The sequence below is a fragment of the Bactrocera neohumeralis genome, chromosome 6 (assembly GCF_024586455.1).
Source record: "Bactrocera neohumeralis isolate Rockhampton chromosome 6, APGP_CSIRO_Bneo_wtdbg2-racon-allhic-juicebox.fasta_v2, whole genome shotgun sequence".
NCBI classification, from domain to species: domain Eukaryota; kingdom Metazoa; phylum Arthropoda; class Insecta; order Diptera; family Tephritidae; genus Bactrocera; species Bactrocera neohumeralis.
This window is the reverse complement of record NC_065923.1, coordinates 76,005,274-76,024,172: the sequence shown is the minus strand read 5'-3', so window position 1 is coordinate 76,024,172 and position 18,899 is coordinate 76,005,274. Positions and strand designations below refer to the sequence as shown.

The 18,899-nt window shown below is 36.3% G+C and overlaps 1 protein-coding gene across 1 annotated transcript in view; it reads right to left on the bottom strand.

Annotated features, from left to right (window-relative positions):
• The window catches only part of LOC126762107 (receptor-type guanylate cyclase Gyc76C-like), a 122,649-nt gene that overhangs the window by 48,719 nt on the left and 55,031 nt on the right, over window positions 1–18,899 (bottom strand). Inside the window, exon 3 of the mRNA XM_050478623.1 lies at window positions 16,568–16,845. The gene's annotated coding sequence lies outside the window, so the exon portion shown is untranslated. The remainder of the gene's footprint in view (window positions 1–16,567; window positions 16,846–18,899) is intronic.

The following is an 18,899-nucleotide window of genomic DNA, read 5'->3' as shown; positions in this document are numbered from 1 at the left end:
GCCTCACAGATGCGTGCAACCATTCACTGGCAACCGCAATTGGAGTTAATTAACCACAAAAATGTAGTGAGTTAATTAGGCTTGAAGCGCTTACCAACTGCTCTTGAAAGCATCAATTCATGCGAATGCGCCTTAAAGTAGGCAAGCATAATTATCTTTAAGAGAAAACAAGCAACACGTTAACTACGGCTGCACCAAAGCTATAATATAATATAATCCCCTTCGCAGGTGCATTTTATATAGCATTAAAGGGTATAAAAATTTGCAAAAATGCAAAATTGCAGGTCGATATCTCACAAACTGATGCACTAATTCGCGTATATATGTATAAACAGACAGGGTTATATGATCTCTGACGTTTCCTTCTGGATACTCCAAACTTCGTGGCAAACTTTATTTACCTTATTAAGGGCATAAATATATAAAAACTCAGATGCAGCTCTAGTTATGCCAAAAATGCTTCACAAACGCTTCCGAAAGATAAAACACTCACTGTAAGTGTAAGCGTCCAGCTAGGTGTATAATTGTGAAAACATAAGCGCAGGTGTGTGTGCTGCGTTATGATCAGCGGCGCACAGCGCGGCTTCCTACAATATGAGCAACACACAATGGCTGCCTGCACAAAGACCGCACATACATGTATGCGCCTGCTTGTGAATGTCTTCGCGCGCAATACGCCGCTCGCTTACTTACTTACTCACTCACTCGCTGGTTGGCGCGCTTACCCGCTTATTGTCTTGTACAAGCCTCAAGGCCATTTAAAAATACGCGCTACTAAAAATAAACACAGCGCTACTAAAGCGCACAACAGCGGCGCGCGCAAATAGTCGCGGCACTGAGAAAACACCATTATGAATGTAAATGCTTGGGAGTGTGTATGCATGTGCGTGCTTGTGTTTGCCGCAAAATTTGCATGCCGAGGCGCTCCGTGGGGTGGAGGGCGCTTAACGCAACGCTGGCGTGCCGACTGACAAGCGAAATGCAAACAAAGCGTCGACGGCGGCGGGGCTCTGGCTGCGTGTTCAAGCAGGCGTGTGGCCACAAGCGAGGCGCGCTCAACTAGGCAGCAGCACAAGCGCAAACCACAACCATACAGTTGTGCGTACGCCGCCATAGTTAGCAAGTCAATGTGCTGCGCGCGTTTTATTTTGTATTTGGTTTTACACCGCAAATGTTTTCATTTATGCTGCGTCGCGGTGTTATTATTTTAATGCCAGCCATGCCGCGCTAATACTTTTTATGGGCATGTAAATACGAGTTTAAGCAATAAAAAAATTGAGATATGCAAAAAAGTTTGGAAACCCAAATTGTCTGGTATAGACTTAAACCAAAAGCGACCACAAAAATGGAAATGCGCATAAAAAAGTGCGTATGTAGACGAGCGCGCGTATAATTTTCAAACAATTTGTTCAGCGATCAAGCAAATGATCCAATCGCGCGATGGTGAATAAGAAACACTCCGTATATATTGGAAGGTTGAATCTAAAAGAGACACTTGGACAGCTAGAACGCCGTTCTAATGTGGTACCTAAACTCCTATATAATATATCATAAAACCCTTACAAATCGATATAGCGCTCTGAGCCGATCACAAATTTGTTGAGATGACTAATGGGAGCACCGACTTTGTCTCCTGGTTCGCCGAAGGTAAGACTGTTGGATTGTCCGCAGCCCGCAGTCTTATAAAAGCTGGACAATGGTGAAAAAAGTGTCTGGCTGCTTCTACATACCTTACCCTCCGCCTTTCCACTTTGACATCTTACGTCCGACATGATGTTTAAATTATAGCCATGAGTGCCTATAGGCCTACGCAATTTTGAAAATTTGCGTCCGACTGGATTTTTAGTTTTACTAAGCCTTTTGGACAATGTCCAGTAATAACTCCCACGATTACGGCAAGTTGAACTTTGTTAAGGGCAAGGCAAGTTTACTAGATCTACTACGTTCTACTCTAGGCCAGAAAATCTCTAAGCGTTATAGTCGATCAACGATTGCTAAGCATATGCGAGATTCATAGGTCCAGTGCTAGAACGCAAAATGACAACGGAGATCCAACTCGTTCGCACTCAGTTGCAAACGGTGTAAGAGTGCACCCTCTTATAAACTCATTGGCTTAGCAGTTTCCAGCGATTCCGCTCTGTTTGGGCACCCAAACCATTCTGATAATAGAGTAGCTTGATGGTATTTCTAGTTCGCATAGACACTCTTTAACTAACTTTTAGCTCAGCGTAAGTCTTTCGCCATGCTGTCGGAAGTGAATGCTCACTTTGGTGAAAAAAGCTGCAGTTCGGCGCACTACATCCAGTGCTACTCTAATCCGGTAGCCTAAAGCTAAACTTGGTTAGAGCCTCATGTAGAAAACTCCTTTTGATCCAAGTTTTCAGGCATGCAGTTAAGGGAGGAGTGAGTTTCGGCGTGTTCTTGTACGGACTCTCTTATATACCCAGTTTCATTGAGTTTGTTGTTGTAGCGCCAGAATTCTCCCAAGTTGTCGGACGGATTAAAAGTCTGGGTCCATTCAGGTTAGACAGACCCGTCTGCTGTGGAAACGGCAGCATCACTGAGTCTTAGAGCGTACTTCGCTGCAACACACAGCCTTCAATCTGCGTGAGTGATGTGAGTAAAATGATGTTTAGTGCTTTTGTCGGTATAATACGCAGTGCACCTATGATGCCTATGGAAGCCGCTTTGTGGACACTTTCAAGCGTTTTAGCAAATGTAGCCTTTTCGAGCGGCCTTCATTAGACGAAAACATAGAGCAATTTGGCTTGACTTTTGTAAAACCAAAGCACTCTTCTTTTGTAACAGTCCCCACCTTTAGTCTAAAGCTACTCTTGCTTACTCTCTTCACAATATTTGGCCTCCATGAAAGTGATCTATCAAGGAACTTATTGTTAAAATTATGGAACGAAAGTTAATCTCGCTGTTACTAACTGCGTCAACGCCTTGCTGACTGCGACACTATGTGCTTAGCCTAAACATATCACTAGACTTGTAGCCATACCGCAAACAAACAATAACGCAGCGGCTCAAACTAAACTTTGTATAAGTCTGTAAACATATAGAGTCTAATTAGCAGCTCGCGTAGCTTTGCTCGTTTTCACGCCATTTAGCATAGTCTAAAAATAGCATGATATTACAAATATGATCATTTACATAATTATGACAGGTTCTAAACACAACATGTTTGTTGTACACTCAAAATTAGTTTTTTCTTGGAAAGCAGAAATTCGTTCGCTTATATGAGATATAAATGTACTTATGTATATACATATATAGAAATTGTATATATGTATGTGCCATATATAGTACTTAAAGATTTAGCACTTCTATATTTATGCTTAATATATGCTTATGGCCGGCTAGTTTTCTCGAGCCGTCAAAAGCGTCTGCCTTGCAGCAACAACAAAATTAAATATTCAACTTGGAAACTTTCGTTCGCGACTAGAAAAAACTATAAATATCTATAAATGGCGCATAAATTAGTAAGCATGTGAAATGTTTGCCAAAGATAACACAAATCAAATGTCAAATTATCAAAATAAACATATGTATATATATATACATATACATATATCAGGTCTGTCTCATATGTGTATAGAACATCAAAATTTGCCAGAAATTCGCATAAAAATATCGCAATGATAAGATAAACAGTAATTTTTTTTTGAGGGCATGACAGTGAGAGAAAATATTAGAGATCTTAGCTTTGTGAATTTTTCGTTGGTTTTCGCAGAAAATAAATGATGAACTTAATGCAGCTGACAACACGCCAAAACCTGTTAACTGAACTGCTATTATAAGCATAATTATATTATATTTTAATCAGGGTATAAAAACAGGGTATATTAAAAGGTTAAATGGGTTTAAACAGCCGAATAAATGTCTAATTTCACCAATTTTTTTCTTTATGTAATAACTGAATTAATTTATTACAACTTTAGAGCATACCAAATAGCAGCATTTGAATAATATTTTTTTTTAATTTTTTCATAATTTTTTTTTTGTTTTGAAAATTCTGCCATTGGCGGCTGGTTTTCTCAGATCTCCTCGGGTGGTCAGTATATGTGACAGGCGTAGGATTATTCTACAATCAAATTTCATCGCTTAGTGGATGAGTACAGATGGTAATTTATCGAAGGTTTTGAGAAACAAAATATTTTTTGACAAAGTTGAAAACAAAACAAAATAATTTTCGGTCTAATTTTGATCACAAATCGCCTTGAAAAAACTAGTTCAAATGGAAAAATAATCCCTCGATCAATCACGAGGTCATCTTATGTAGAAAAACTGTGAAAAATTTCAGTAAAATCGCTTCAATAGTTTTAGACCAGACGTGAACACCGACTTGGAAAACGTTGTTTCGAAACAAACACAATCAAAAATTGATGTATGTGTATTACATAAATAAAAAAAAAACAATTTTTGAAATCTCAAAACCGATATGCGCCTTTAGCTGAAACCATTGTGGGGGAGACTAAGATACGGCTTGGTACCACGAGGAGCTGCCCACAGGGAGGCTATGGAGCCTTTTAGTAGATGAGCTCCTTGAGTTGCTCACTAACAATGTGATTCTTCCGATGATATTGTCATAATAGCGCGAGGTAAATTTAAGAACACTCTCTGCGACATAGTTTAAAGGGGCTTGAGTCAAGTAAGGGGAAAATGAAATACGGTAGGGTTAAATATGAACCGTTGTCTCTTTACAAAGCGAAGATCTCTTCCGGGCTTGAGGCCTCTAACACTCGGTGACAGGGAGTTGGAAGTGGCCCTATGGGAAGACACACCACTGGTCCTTCCTCCAGTGTGGGGCCAGAACCATGCATTGCGGTGACGTCCCTTACTATAAAGAAGTTGCCCTGCACGGTAAAGAGAGTAGGGAGAGAACAGCACTGGAAGGACTGCGCCGCGCCAAGCTACTATTGGGAGGCTACAACCTTGTAAAGGTTTAAAGAAATGATCAACATCCCCCAAAACATATTTAACCTCCTTGTCGCGCTCTATACAAGGTACTGCAGGCTCAGGAAACACATGTCCAACATGGACATATAGTCTTTTCCGCAAACTGGTGGTATGGCGACAAGGAACAGGAAACTCCACAACACCCCATTCTAGATTGTAGAAGCAGGTTCAAGACCGTAGGTTCCATCTACGCGGACAGGGTCATAATCTCAGTCGCTCCTGGAATTGTTCAGAATGCTGCACCTTTGTGACCATATGTGATATAGGAGAAAGCCCAATAGGCCAACTAACTTCCGAGAAAAAACGCTCTGACATTTAGCACACATCTCTTTCTTCCATGCTCCCAGTCTAGTGATCGATACCAAAGCTTAAAAGCCTGTAGAAAACTAACTTCACAAATTGATAGGGTACACGCGTGTATCGTGCTTTATTTGGTAAATAGATTTAAGCGTTTATTACTTACATTATAAAAAAGTCGCGCCAACGCACTCCACCACAAAGTGACTAAATATGTATGTTTGTACTATATGTTCTTTTCACCGTCTTCTTCACAACGCCTACTAAATTTTATTGCTTTTAGGTAACTTTTATGATCACATTGGCTTACATTTTTGTCACTTTAATAGCTGAGTGCAGTTATCAAACAGTAAATGCACATAAAATGCCTCATAAATGTTTACATGGCCCACTTGAGCTATACTATATACTATTTGTAAGCGAAGTGATTACACGGCTGACAAAGCGAACCGAGCATTCTATGGAGTTACAGTTATAAGCCGCTTTGTGCTCGCTGCTTTTGTTAATTACAACTTTTTCGGCTAGTAATTTGGCTCAAAACAATTTCAAAAATATTTATTTATTTTCTAAAATTTTTTTCAAAAACAACGCTTTGCCACAAACGCTGGTTATTTTCGCTTTAAAAATCTGGTTTGTTATCGTCTGGCGCTTAAAATAGTTAGTCTATATTTTTCGGAATTCAATTTTATTCACTTTTTACGCCGGCACTCCCGCCATCGCAGCCAATGGACGGGCGCGGCGACATTGCAGTGACAGCGCAAAAGCGCCGGCGCAACAGCAGCGAGTATATCATAAATGATTGGCAACAACCGCACTGCCTACTGGCTAGACAGACGCGACGACGGTGACACACCCGGTAAAGTTTTCATTTGCAAACTAAAAATAGAATTATTAAAAATCCTACAATATTTACCATGATATGTATGCGAGAGTGGCGAGCGGCTAGTGTGCGCGGTGAATGAATGTTGCTGAGTCGGAGTGTGATAGCGACGACGAGTGCGGTTGCAGTTGCGGTTAGTTTCATTTCTATTACTGTCGAGGTGCGCGCTTGTTGTTGTTATGGTTAAAATTGAAAAGACAGTGAGATAAATTGAATTCGTGGAACTCGTTTGCCGCAACTCGCTGTGACTAAGTTATTTATAGGTCAGCGCCATTGTAAGTCGGGCGTAGTTATATAGGCAACGATGAGGGATATGTGAACCGGGGAGAAGCATATGGATAAGAGGCCAAAAGAGCTTTTTCATGGATGGGTCGAAGATAGGAGGGAAGATTGGAGAGGTGAGTCAGCGGAAAGAAGCTTTTCATCGAGCTTAGCTCTTGGCTATCTTTCTCCTGTAGTATTTTTCAGGCAGAAGTGGTTGTTCTCAGTAAAAAAAAGCTGGAATTGCTGGAAACTGCAAAGTCAAATTTGTATGGAAGAGGGTGTCGTGGAAACAGCCGTACTAGAGTTTTCCGCGTTTGGGACGAAAAGAAGCCCGAATAGATGCAAAACCCGCCATTTTATTCAGGGAAAAACAACGGTTTGATGTGTTTTGTGGGCCGGTGGAATTATCGGTCCATATTTCTTCAAAAATGATGCCGGTAAGAACATAACCGTCCACGGCAACTGCTATCTTGTCATGATAACCGACTATTTGATGCCCGAAATTGAAGCTCGCGATCTCGGCGGCATTTGGTTTCAACAAGATGGCGCCACTTCCCACACATCGCATAAATCAATGAATTTATTAAGAGAACATTTCGGTGACCAGATAATTTCACGTTTTGGAAGCGTCGATTGGCCACCAAGATCATGTGATATCACACGGTGAGATTTTTTCCTGTGGGGATATGAAAAGTCTAAAGTAATCACGAGGGTCATTCATAAGTTACCTGTCGAAATGCTCGAACGAGTCATATTAAAATTGGACTCAATGGATGGACCAACTTAGACCGCGGCCAACATTAGAAGAAATAATCTTCAAAAAATAAATGCCAAAAAAATATTCTTTCGAATTATAATGAACATTCTCCACTAAATTTGAAGTTTCTGCGTTTTTTCTTAAAAAAAAGGGAATCTTGAAATGGATTACCGTTGATATACCCGTCTAACTAATTGTTGACTGTTAGCCTAAAATTTTCCACTATAAAGTGGCTCGCAACACCTGTTTAAGTTGACTGTTGTTCTTGCTAAATAAACTCAAGTGTGCACTCTATGTTTCAGACTATAATTGCTGTTGAATCATTGCTTGATTACCTGCTGGGTTTATCAGGCTTAAGTGGTTACCACTTCATTAAGGCAGCAACAGGTCAGCAACAACAATGCAAAAGAAAAAGAAGTAGTCAACAACAACAATCCACAAGAAAAATAAGTAGTAGTAGACAAGCGCGTAAGCCAACTACGAGCCATTAACTGCCGAGAAGTCACTATAAATTGGCAACAAATTGAAATTATTAAGCGCTTATTTATTCGTCTAAAGATTTGTGTCATAATACTGTACTGTTATGTACGAAGCACACAATGACGATAAGAAATGTGTATTTGTTCAAGCACAATTGAGTGCGTGATATGTTGAACGTAGAGAAGATCATTTTTGGTGTTAGACTGAACGGTGGTGAGCAGGGTGCAGTGGGAGGACATATTTGGGGTTTTTCATCATGGATACACAAAGACCGAAAATTAAAAAAAAATACTTTGAAAAAGACAAAAAATACTTTGTTTTTCGCATTATTTGGAGCATTTTGCTTGTCATCATCTGACGTTAATAAACAAGTGTTTGACGCGCGGCATATCAAAACATTTGGTAGCACGCTTAAAACAATTGAGAAAAGGTTAGATCATTACGTATATAAACAAGCGTTGCTTTTACTTGTGTCTACTGGTTCAAAACAGCACCTCTGCTGTCTTAATCCCAGTTTTGTTTTTGCCGTAGCGACAGCTATTGCCTCGGCATATTGTCTTCATCATTAACCCATTAGGCGGTCTAACGCATATAATTGATTATACTTGGTTATGTGTGGTTTCATCTAATTTTATTAAAACGGTCTGTTGATTAAAGCAACCGTGAAAGCCCAGCGTGTGCTTGAAGTAATTTTAGTATGTTAACAATATATAAATATTTCATATTAATTAATCATTACTTAGAGCAGTTTTGGCGGACAGCAGGAAAAATTTAATGTTTTGTAGAAATTATTGGTATCTGAATACTAATTTCGTCTGGAAGAACTGAATGATATTTAAGGTTATGAATGTATGCACATAATCAGCTCTTTCAACTTTTCTTATAGTTGACCAGGTTTCTCCTTCTACACGGGCGATCCGCCGTTATGATATCAGATAATTTTGGTTTTAAGGCAGCTGATAGCCGATTAGATATTGTTTTCATGTCGAAACTTCAGCATAAATGGGTATACAAAATCTTGATTTTGATCAGTCAGTTTGACTGGCAGCTAAACGATATAGTGGTTAGATCGGATTTTTATATATTGCCAGAAACTGTCTATCAACTTCAGTTTCAGACTTCCTGACGATTTCAGTTCATAACGTTTTATAACGCAGAGGTGTCACGGTCTTTGAAGAATCAGACCGCGTAAGTGTTGAAAACTTAAACACAATCCAAGAGGAAGCTTAAGAACAATCTACGGGGGAACCCAAAGATGCTGGTACGGTAATAAAGACTAAGTCCAGGGCTAAAACCAGCATGAATGTGTTGAAAACGAAAGCTACTAATAAAATGGTAACCAAAGTTCATGAAAGACTTAGCTGCAAGTCCAAGTTCATGAAGGAAGAGAAGGAAAGGATGCAGGAAGGCCGAGCGTACTGCGGATCGCGACCACAATTCACGCCGTAGGGCCCACAGTTGGGATTGCGGCTAAAAGGCAGCTGTCCGTTGAATTCGAAACAGCGAGGACTGTGAAAGAATGAAGTGAAAAAACTTAGCTCCAAAGCTAAATGTCAGAGTCGACCAAGAAAAACCCTTCACCTCCAGTGTGACAACAACAGCTAGAGAGATAGCCAAGAGGCATTTAATCGTGACGCTCATTGACCGCAGCGACCTCCTAGAGCAGATTACGCAGGAACAGTGGAAAGCTGTGGAACTGAACCTGCATGATGAACTTTTTTTATGAAGACCCGGACATGCCTAAGCCAACATTTTAACCAAGGCAAAAGCTGACTTAATTAGTAAGAAAATTACTCAACCGAGTGAAGTGTGCCCCGCCGAGTGGCGAGTTAGTAATATTGCCATTGATAACTAGCCAATGCCACACAACAAAATTTACACAAGTGCTGATTAGTAGAATGTGCCACACAAAATTTTACGAGCCGATGCGTATTGCTATATAATATATATACATATGTATATCTATAAATATATAAAGTTAATAATCTTTGCGTCTGTGCGTATATGCGTATATGGCGAACCAATCAATGCTTCGGCGAATCGCACATTGTTAACCCAGTCGCCAATTACTTAGCCGCTGTCAATTATTTAATTTCATATTCGCCGCATTATTCAATCAACGGCGACAAAGCGACACGCGGCACGATCTCTCTTTAATTGACTTGTCACAGAGACTTTGGCTAATTGTGGGGCCTATAAATAACCCAATAGCCGGTAACGTACACACAAAAACATGTGTCTATATGAATATATAGTGCATACATATTAGGGTGGGTAAAAAAAACGAATATTTTTTTTCGTTTACTACTCTTCTGAAAAATAGGTGCTTAGACACTTCTATCAAAATCTATGCAATTAAGAGCTTCCAATTCAAATGTTAGGGTGGGTCAAAAATTATTTTTTTTTTCAAAATCAAAGAAACGAATATTTCTTTTTCGTTGACCAACCCTACAAAAAAAGTTTTTAGACACTTCTACGAAAATCTAACCAATTATGAGCTTTTAATTTACATATTAGGGTGGGTCAAAAAAATTGAATCTTTTTTTTCATTTCTACTCTGACAAATAAGTGCTTAGACACTTCTGCGAAAATGTATGCAAGTAAGAGGTTTTAATTTACATATTAGGGTGGGTAAAAAAGTTCAATATTTTTTTTTCGTTTACCACTCTGAAAAATATGTGCTTAGACACTTCTACGAAAATTTATGCAAGTAGGAGTTTTTAATTTACATACATATTAGGGTAGGTCAAAAAAAATCAAAAATTTTTTTTTTCGTTAATAACTTTTAAACGGTTAGGTCGTACAATAATATTTTGTATATTATGCAATTTCTTACAAAACTTATGAAACCATATATTTCTACAAGTAGTGCGAAGCGAGTTATGAAATTTTTTAACTGATAATAAGTAGAAACATAGAAAACTGTAAGATTGAGAACTTGTCGTTACATTTAAGAGCGCACACTTACGAGAGATTAACTTGGTGGTGTCTCAGAACTTATTTTCCAGAGTATCAATCGAACAAATATATATTATTTTTTCTTAACCCACCTTAATACATACATTTTTAGTAAGGCGCGTACAAGTATTACACATTCATGCAAACATACATATGTATGTATATGTGTATGTGTGACCAGTAGTACGTTAGGCGCCTGTTAGCTGTCAGTAAGCTGGCGTACACACACATACACATGCGCAAGTCCTCTTTGAGAATTTCTGGCGCATTTCGCATATCCAACACAACAAAACTTGCATACATGTAGACATATGTAACAACAACAAGCTGAAAAATGTGAAGCGCATAGCAAGAGTTACTTGTAAACCTTTAATTAATGTTAATCAATTTCATTTGACTCTCAGCGTACACTCACACACACACACACACATACTAGTGTAGCTGTATCAGCGCGCACTTCGCTATACAATTCGTTTATTTATGGGACACTTTCGTTGTGTTCATTTCATTAAATCTTGGCCGCATCGACGAGTCGGCGGCTTGCCGCGTCAAGTGACACGGACTCTTGGTATTTGGCGCAGACACACACGGACACATGCATGCTCACTTAAATCGGTACATACATATATAATGTATGTGGGTGCGTGTCTGCTGGTGGCGGCTGTTGCTGTCGGTGGCAATAGCGTTGACAACCACAATGCTAACAGCAACCTTGACCATGGCACATACGCATCGCACGAGAGCTGATCGTCGCTGCTGCGTCTTTATTTATTTGTATTGTATTTTTCTATTATTGTACTCTTCTATTTATTGCACTAATTTTATTGCGATGCTTATTAAAAGGCAAATTACAAATGTACATATATGTATGTATGTTTGTATGTGTGTATTTTTGACAGCCACTTCCGGCGCACTACGCGTTAATTAGGCTTACGGCCGCCCGGCGTGTTGTTGTTGCGCAGCTATGGCGCCGCAGTTATTACTCGAATTTTGTTATTATTTCGTCAAAGATAAAAAACTAACAAACAAGCGCTATTTTTAGCTGCCTAACTACGATTACAGCGCTATCTTTTGGGCTGCAGTGCATGAGGTGTTACTGCCAGCTGGCGTTTAGCTTAAGTTGTTGGTGGAATTAAAGTAATCCAAATATTTAATTGATAATGTTTGAGCATTTGTGCTGCATACACGCTTATCTTTACTTGAATTACCGTTATGAAGGCAATTTTATAAGCTAAGAACTACACTGTTGCCTCAAGACCAGGTCCAAACGGACTAATGCGGTACTAGTTGATATTAAGAGAGCAAAAAAAAGAACAACTTTAACTTTGTTTGCATGACAGCTATAATACCCTGCACAGGTTTATTTCTTGTAGTATAAAAGGGTATAATAAGTTCTTAAAATTGATTTTTATTGTGCACTTTGTATGGCAGCTACATACTATAGTGGTCCGACCTGAACGATTTAGCTGGGGATTGTAGCCTTGCTTCAAATAATAATTCCTGCAAACTTTCATGCTGATATCTTGTCAAATAAAAAAGTTTTCCATACAAAATTGGATTTGAGACGCCCGTTTGTAGGGCAACTATATGTTATAGTAGTCCGATCTGATAAATTTGTTCGAGGATCGTAGCGCTATCTTCAGTTATAATGTGTACTAATTTTCATGTATATATCTCTTCAAATATAAAAGTTTTTCATACAACGACTTGATTTTGATCGTGCAATTTATATGGCAGCTACATGCTATAGTAATCCGATCTGAATCATATGTTCAGAGATTGTAGCCTTGCTTGAAATAATAATTCATGCAAATTTTCATGCCGATATCTTGTCAAATAAAAAAGTTTTCCATACAAAATTGGATTTGAGACGCCCGTTTGTAGGGCAACTATATGTTATAGTAGTCCGATCTGATAAATTTGTTCGAGGATCGTAGCGCTATCTTCAGTTATAATGTGTACTAATTTTCATGTATATATCTCTTCAAATATAAAAGTTTTTCATACAACGACTTGATTTTGATCGTGCAATTTATATGGCAGCTACATGCTATAGTAATCCGATCTGAATCATATGTTCAGAGATTGTAGCCTTGCTTGAAATAATAATTCATGCAAATTTTCATGCCGATATCTTGTCAAATAAAAAAGTTTTCCATACAAAATTGGATTTGAGACGCCCCTTTGTAGGGCAACTATACCTATACTGGTCCGATAGACGAACAAAAAGGCGTATATCAAAAGCAAATACCAAAAATAAGCAGAGTACTATAGCTCAAAACCATCCTCATATTTGCTAACGAAATATAGCATTAAGTATGGTCATTAATAAATTAGGCGCTAATGCTTAAATAACTACAAATTATTATTGCTTATACACGCAGCAATTAATCAATTATTTAAACACATTCGAAAATATACACGCCACGGCAAAAAGTCGAACAAATGGCAATAATTTGAACACAAAAAATTATTAATAACTTTTTTCACACGCTCGTTGACAGGTGCCGCTGTTTGTTTTGCTGTTGTTTTTATATGTTTCAAACACGATACACATGCACAATTGGCACATATGCGCACAAACGCACACACACATATTCATATTTATGCATATGTACATACATACAATTAAATATATGTATGTATCCGCTTGCATAGCTTAAGCTTCACACGTTTAAGCCACTTCATGCGGCCAACTCATTTCGGACTTATGCGTAATTACTTCACGCTCAATTGTTGTTGTTATTGTTCACTTTTTTCCCCCATTGTTTTTGTAATAGTTTTTTATTTGCTTTGCATTTTTTGTTTGAATTTTTTCAAACATTGTTGTTGCCTGTGTTGTTTAGCTCGTGCTGCTATTGACTTAATTACAAAATGAGCACTTATTTATTTACATTTAATTTCAAATAACAACAACAACAACAAACAAAGCTACTATGAAACGCATTACAAAGTAAACAAACAACAACAATCACACACACAACAAACACAGGAACATTAAAATAAAATAATAATATTGGAAATTCAATGGCTTATTGTAGTTGTTGTTGTAAAGTGTATAATTATTTAAAGCTCATGGCAAACGTACAACCCATATATACATATATATATTTTGATATGTGTATATTCTATATGAACGCGGTTTTTGAAATCAATGCGCCAGCCGACAACAACGTGGGTGTTGCCACGTAATTCATTGTGTTATTATTCGCCACATAAAACATTTTTGCTGGCTGTGTGTGTTTGTTTCGGCTCGTATTAGACAATAATAGTGAATGGAGAGCAATTTATGTCAAGAATATAGTAACCCTAGATAGCATTCTAGAACATTTACCATGGTTGGTTGGTCGAAAGGCAAGATTAGGCCCATTGTGCTCCCGGGTCGTAACAAAATTAAGCCTTATTCAGCAACTTAGTATATTTGGTAAAATACTCAATTTTTTTCATCCCTGCTGACCAATGTCAAAGCCATGAAAGACCACCTGCTGTTATACCAACAATTTCGGTCTGTATGAAGCTGCCTTCTTTGCATGGATTACTATAGAAGAAGCCCGCTCTTTTTCCTATTTCACTCTTTGATCTGTCGGTGAATATATTTTACTGTTAGAACTATCGATCACAGCACCATTGGTACATTTTTCTCTTTTGGGAAATGAAAATTATATGTTTAACACCTCATGTGTCTTCTTTGCTCGGTCGCGTTGCCAGATTAGTCCGAGTTTATTAACTACCACGAGTATGATATCATTCGAGTGGTGACGCTTCGTCCGACTCCAATGGCCTAAAATCATGAGCTGGCTGGCCGTAAGCATTCCCTCATACTTCATTTGTATATGTATTGGCCGGAGGTCAAGGATAACCTCCAGAGCCTTAGTTTGTGTAGTTTTCAATGCGAACGTAATTCCCTGCATGCAGGCCCGTTGCACCTGTTTCAAACTTTTCGATAATACTATAGAGCATGCGAGGTCACAAAGCTTTCTTGGAGGAGTTCCAGTTACAAAGAGTTTTGGAGGATCTGCTCTCAATTTTCTTCAGCTTAGTTTTTAATGTAGGACCACTCCAAGTTTTTTGACAGAGCTCCAGAGCGTACCAGTTCTACAGGGATATCGAATTGTATAATTTTTGTCCTTCTTCTCAAACCCCATATTTCTGTTTTCACAAGCTTTCATGGAAGCCGAATATCGAAGATGGAGCAAAAAAGGCATCGATTGCCTCTACTGTTATGGAGGAGCCATTGGCAAAAGGTGGGGTCTCTCACCAAAATTGGCCCTACAAAAGACCACACTTGCAAAGAAACTCGAGAACGTTCAACGGACGGCGCTTATCAGTATGTGTGGTGCACTAAGGTCCACTCCAACTATTGCACTTAACGCCATCTTGCACATAGTCCCCGTAGACATCGGCGGAAGGTGAATGGATGGCTGCGAAAATTGCTATCAGATTCAGAGAGCGCAAAAATAGTAACTAAAATATCACGAAATTTTGTGTTTGCCACATTAATAATTAGGGCTATTTAATATTTACTCATTGATAAGCTTACCTCGGGCCCATGCGAGCGCAAACATTATAGTTATTACAACAACCATATTATTGCACTAACTTTCCATTTTATTTACAAATGCTGGCATAAAAACAGTAACGGGAACTTAAGTAAATAGTGAAAATGTAATATGTGTTATTGTTGTTGTTGTAATGCAACAAATTGCTTTATTAATTATTGTGCCTTGATTAGGCCTTTAAGCTTAACTAATTTATCAGTTAATAGCAGAGAATGTAAACAGCGGCGTGCCATCACAAACACATACACACATACATATGTATATAGATGCATACATATGCACTAACCGCCATTAATGCTTGACTGTTATAGCATTTGAAAATACACAAATAACCGTAAAGAATTTCTTCTCGCGCTTTTCGTTAAGATTACGCGGAATACAATGGCATAAAGTGAACACGTGTATTTGACAGTTTAATTGACATACGGGTAAGCAGTGGCAGTGTGGTGGCGTTGCTGGTGATGGTGGTGAGCTGGGCTACAGTGTGCGGGGAGTTCATGGTGGTTCCCCCAAGCAACGCAGTGAAGCCGCTCAATTAGCTGAGCGTTGTGCTTGTCATATATCAGTTTAAGCAAAAAAGCTTATGAAATTAATCTGCGACATAAAATACTGACAGACGCTGCGAAGGAGTAACACAATATCGCAGGTGTACAGTATATTATGTACGGCAATATATTAAATTAGAAACAATTGGTTGGAGATATTAAACGCGACCTCAAAGGTTGAACATGAAATTAATCTGCATACTTTGGCTTCAGGGGAAGGAGTAGTCAACTAAATTTGGTGTTTATGAAAAGGAAAAAACGAAAAAATAATAAAAATGAAAAAAAACATCAAATTTATTTGAATGAAAAAATAATGAAATTTTTTTTTCATTTTCATTAACACCAAATTGGTCGACTATTCCTTCCCCTGAAGACAGAGAGACACGCAATACGCTAGTAATCTTTCAATTTGGCTAGTAATACAAAAATCCCACGAAAATAGCAACGTTCCACCACGTATTTGGTATCATTGTTAACAGAAAGCAAACTGAAATATTTTTACTTTGTTTTTGATTTTCCGCACTGCTACAGCAAACAACATAAGCATACAAATATAGGGCCAACAGTACCGCGTTTGACCTGCCAATGCCTCTATTTGACCAAAACCCACACGGTCCAGCGTTATTCTCTGTGTGTGTTGAGTATTATACCAAAATCTTGCTGAACAAACAAACAGCAAGCGGAAAAATTTCACGCAGTTAATTGGCAATGAAGCTTTGGAATTCCAGGAGCAAAAAAACAACAATAAAAATACTATTCACAAAAAATATTGACACTATAAACATTTTTGCTCGCCAATTCAAAGGCACATATACACACACACACATACACATTTATATAATATAACGGTTATGAAATTACTTACGCGATATTGTTGTTATTGTTGCAGTGCACGTGCTTGTTTTGGCGATGTTTTTTTATTTAGAACACACCGTTTGTTGCTACAACTTTGCTCTGGCAATTTTTGATTAACACTATTGTTGTAAGCAACAATCGCTATACCGTATTATTTTATTTTCGCTCTTCTGTGGAATTGTGTGCTGCTATTTTACGCTTTCGTTGTGCACAACCGACAACCGATCACTATGTTATATAAATGCAACAAACTCACTTTGGCGAGCTGTTTTATACTGTTATCCATAACTGCAATGAGAAGAAAGATGAGCATTATTTAAAGGTGTACAAATGTTGAAATATAATTTAATTTATTTCATAATTTAATTATAAATTTTTGTCTTGTAAACAAGTTGAAACAACAAATAAACAATAAATCCAGCTTAAAAATATTTTTCGAAGTTTTAATAATTTCTAATCGAAAATAGCGGCTGGAAAAATTAAAAAAAGCTGTTCAAAAAATTATTACAAATTAAAATTTTAAAACTAAATAATAAGAAAATAAGTTTAATATGTTTTACTTTGTATTATTTTTTATATTGAAAAATATTATTTAAAATTAACTTTCGAGTTTCTAATCCAAAATATCGGATTGAAAAACTTAAATTAAATTTACATCCAAAACATCGTGTTAAAAATTAAAAATTTTAATTTGATTTTTTTTATTTTTGAAATCCCGAAAATTTTATTTAAAAATGATTTTCGAAAATCTAATTCAAAATAGCAGTTGGCGTAATTAAGTAAATTTAATACAGAAAATAGTATTAAAAATTAAAACTTTAAAAATAAATAATAATAAAAAGTTTTTCGAAAAATTTCGAAACTGAAATCTAAGAAAGCGTTTGAAAAAATTAATCCAGAAAATCGTATTAAAAATTTAAAAATAAAATTTATTCTTCAATACTGGAGTAAATATTGCACTTTTTAATTATGCAATGACAAAAATCGAATTTAAAACAATATTAAAAGTTCGAAACAAAAATTTAAAAAAGTGTAATAGAAAAATTCATATTAAAAATAAAAAATAGAGAAAATAATTTTCGAAGTTCTAATCTAAAAAATAGCAGTTAAAAAATTAAAAAAATTAATTAATTCAAAATAGCGGTTAAAAAATAAAAAAAAAAATTAATCCAAAAAATCGGATCATAAATTAAAAAATGAATTTTTTAAACCTTAAAACTGGGGTACAAAAATACAATTTTTAATTTTGCAATACTGAAAATCGAATTTAAAAATAATTTTCGAAATTCGAATCCAAGATAGCGGTTGGAAAAATTAAAAAAAAATCGTAGTTATTAAAAATAGAAAATTAAAATTTGTATCCTCAATTCTGAAGTGAAACAAATAATTTTTTTTTTTTTTGCCATCCCGAAAATCAAATTTAAAAATAATATCAGGTAGAGATATCAAAATTTTATCCAAAAAAATAGTTTTCAAAATTAAAATTAAAGTTTTTATGCTAAATATTGCAGTGAAAAGAGCGTTCTTTTTTAATTTGAAATCTCGGAAAAAAAATTTAAAAACAATTTTCGAATTTCTGAACCAAAGTTTCAAAATTTTTCAAAAACAACCAAAGATTCATATTTAAAATTAAAAATTGGAGTGAAATCTCAAAAATTTTATTTAAAAATACTTTTCAATCTTGTAATCTCGAAAAGTGATTTTTGAATTGCTAATCCAAAATACCGGACAGAAAAATTAAAATTTTAAACCAAAATTCTATAATGAAGCAATTTTACTTAATTTAGCAAACGCGAAAATTTAATTAAAAAATTACTTTAGAAATTCTAATACGAGGTACCAGTTGAAAAAAAATTAATAAGAAACGGATTAATAATTAAAATTTTAAACTAAAATACCAAAGAAAAAACTTCTTTTTTTATTATTTTGTAAATTAAAAATAATTTTCGGAAGAGCAAAAAAAACTATTCCAAATTAAAAACTGGAGTGGGAAGAAGAATTTGCGAACTTGTAATCTCCAATACAGAAAAGTTAAAAAAAATTTGATGCAAAAAAAAATCGGTAAAAAATTAAAATTTTCATTCTTAATACCAGAGTGAAAACTAATGTTACAACTTAAGAATGCCAAAAATACTAGTTAAAGCAAATTTAATGCAAGTAATTGATTAAATTTGATACGAAATGTCTTAAAACATTAAATTGATTGTCATTGTAAAAATAAAGCCTTTACTTTGAAAAAATGTTAATATTATTACCGACACCAATTTTCACACTAAAAAATATTTTGTTTATTTTTAATTATGATTTTGGTATAAACAATTAAATTTCCAATTGTACTATCG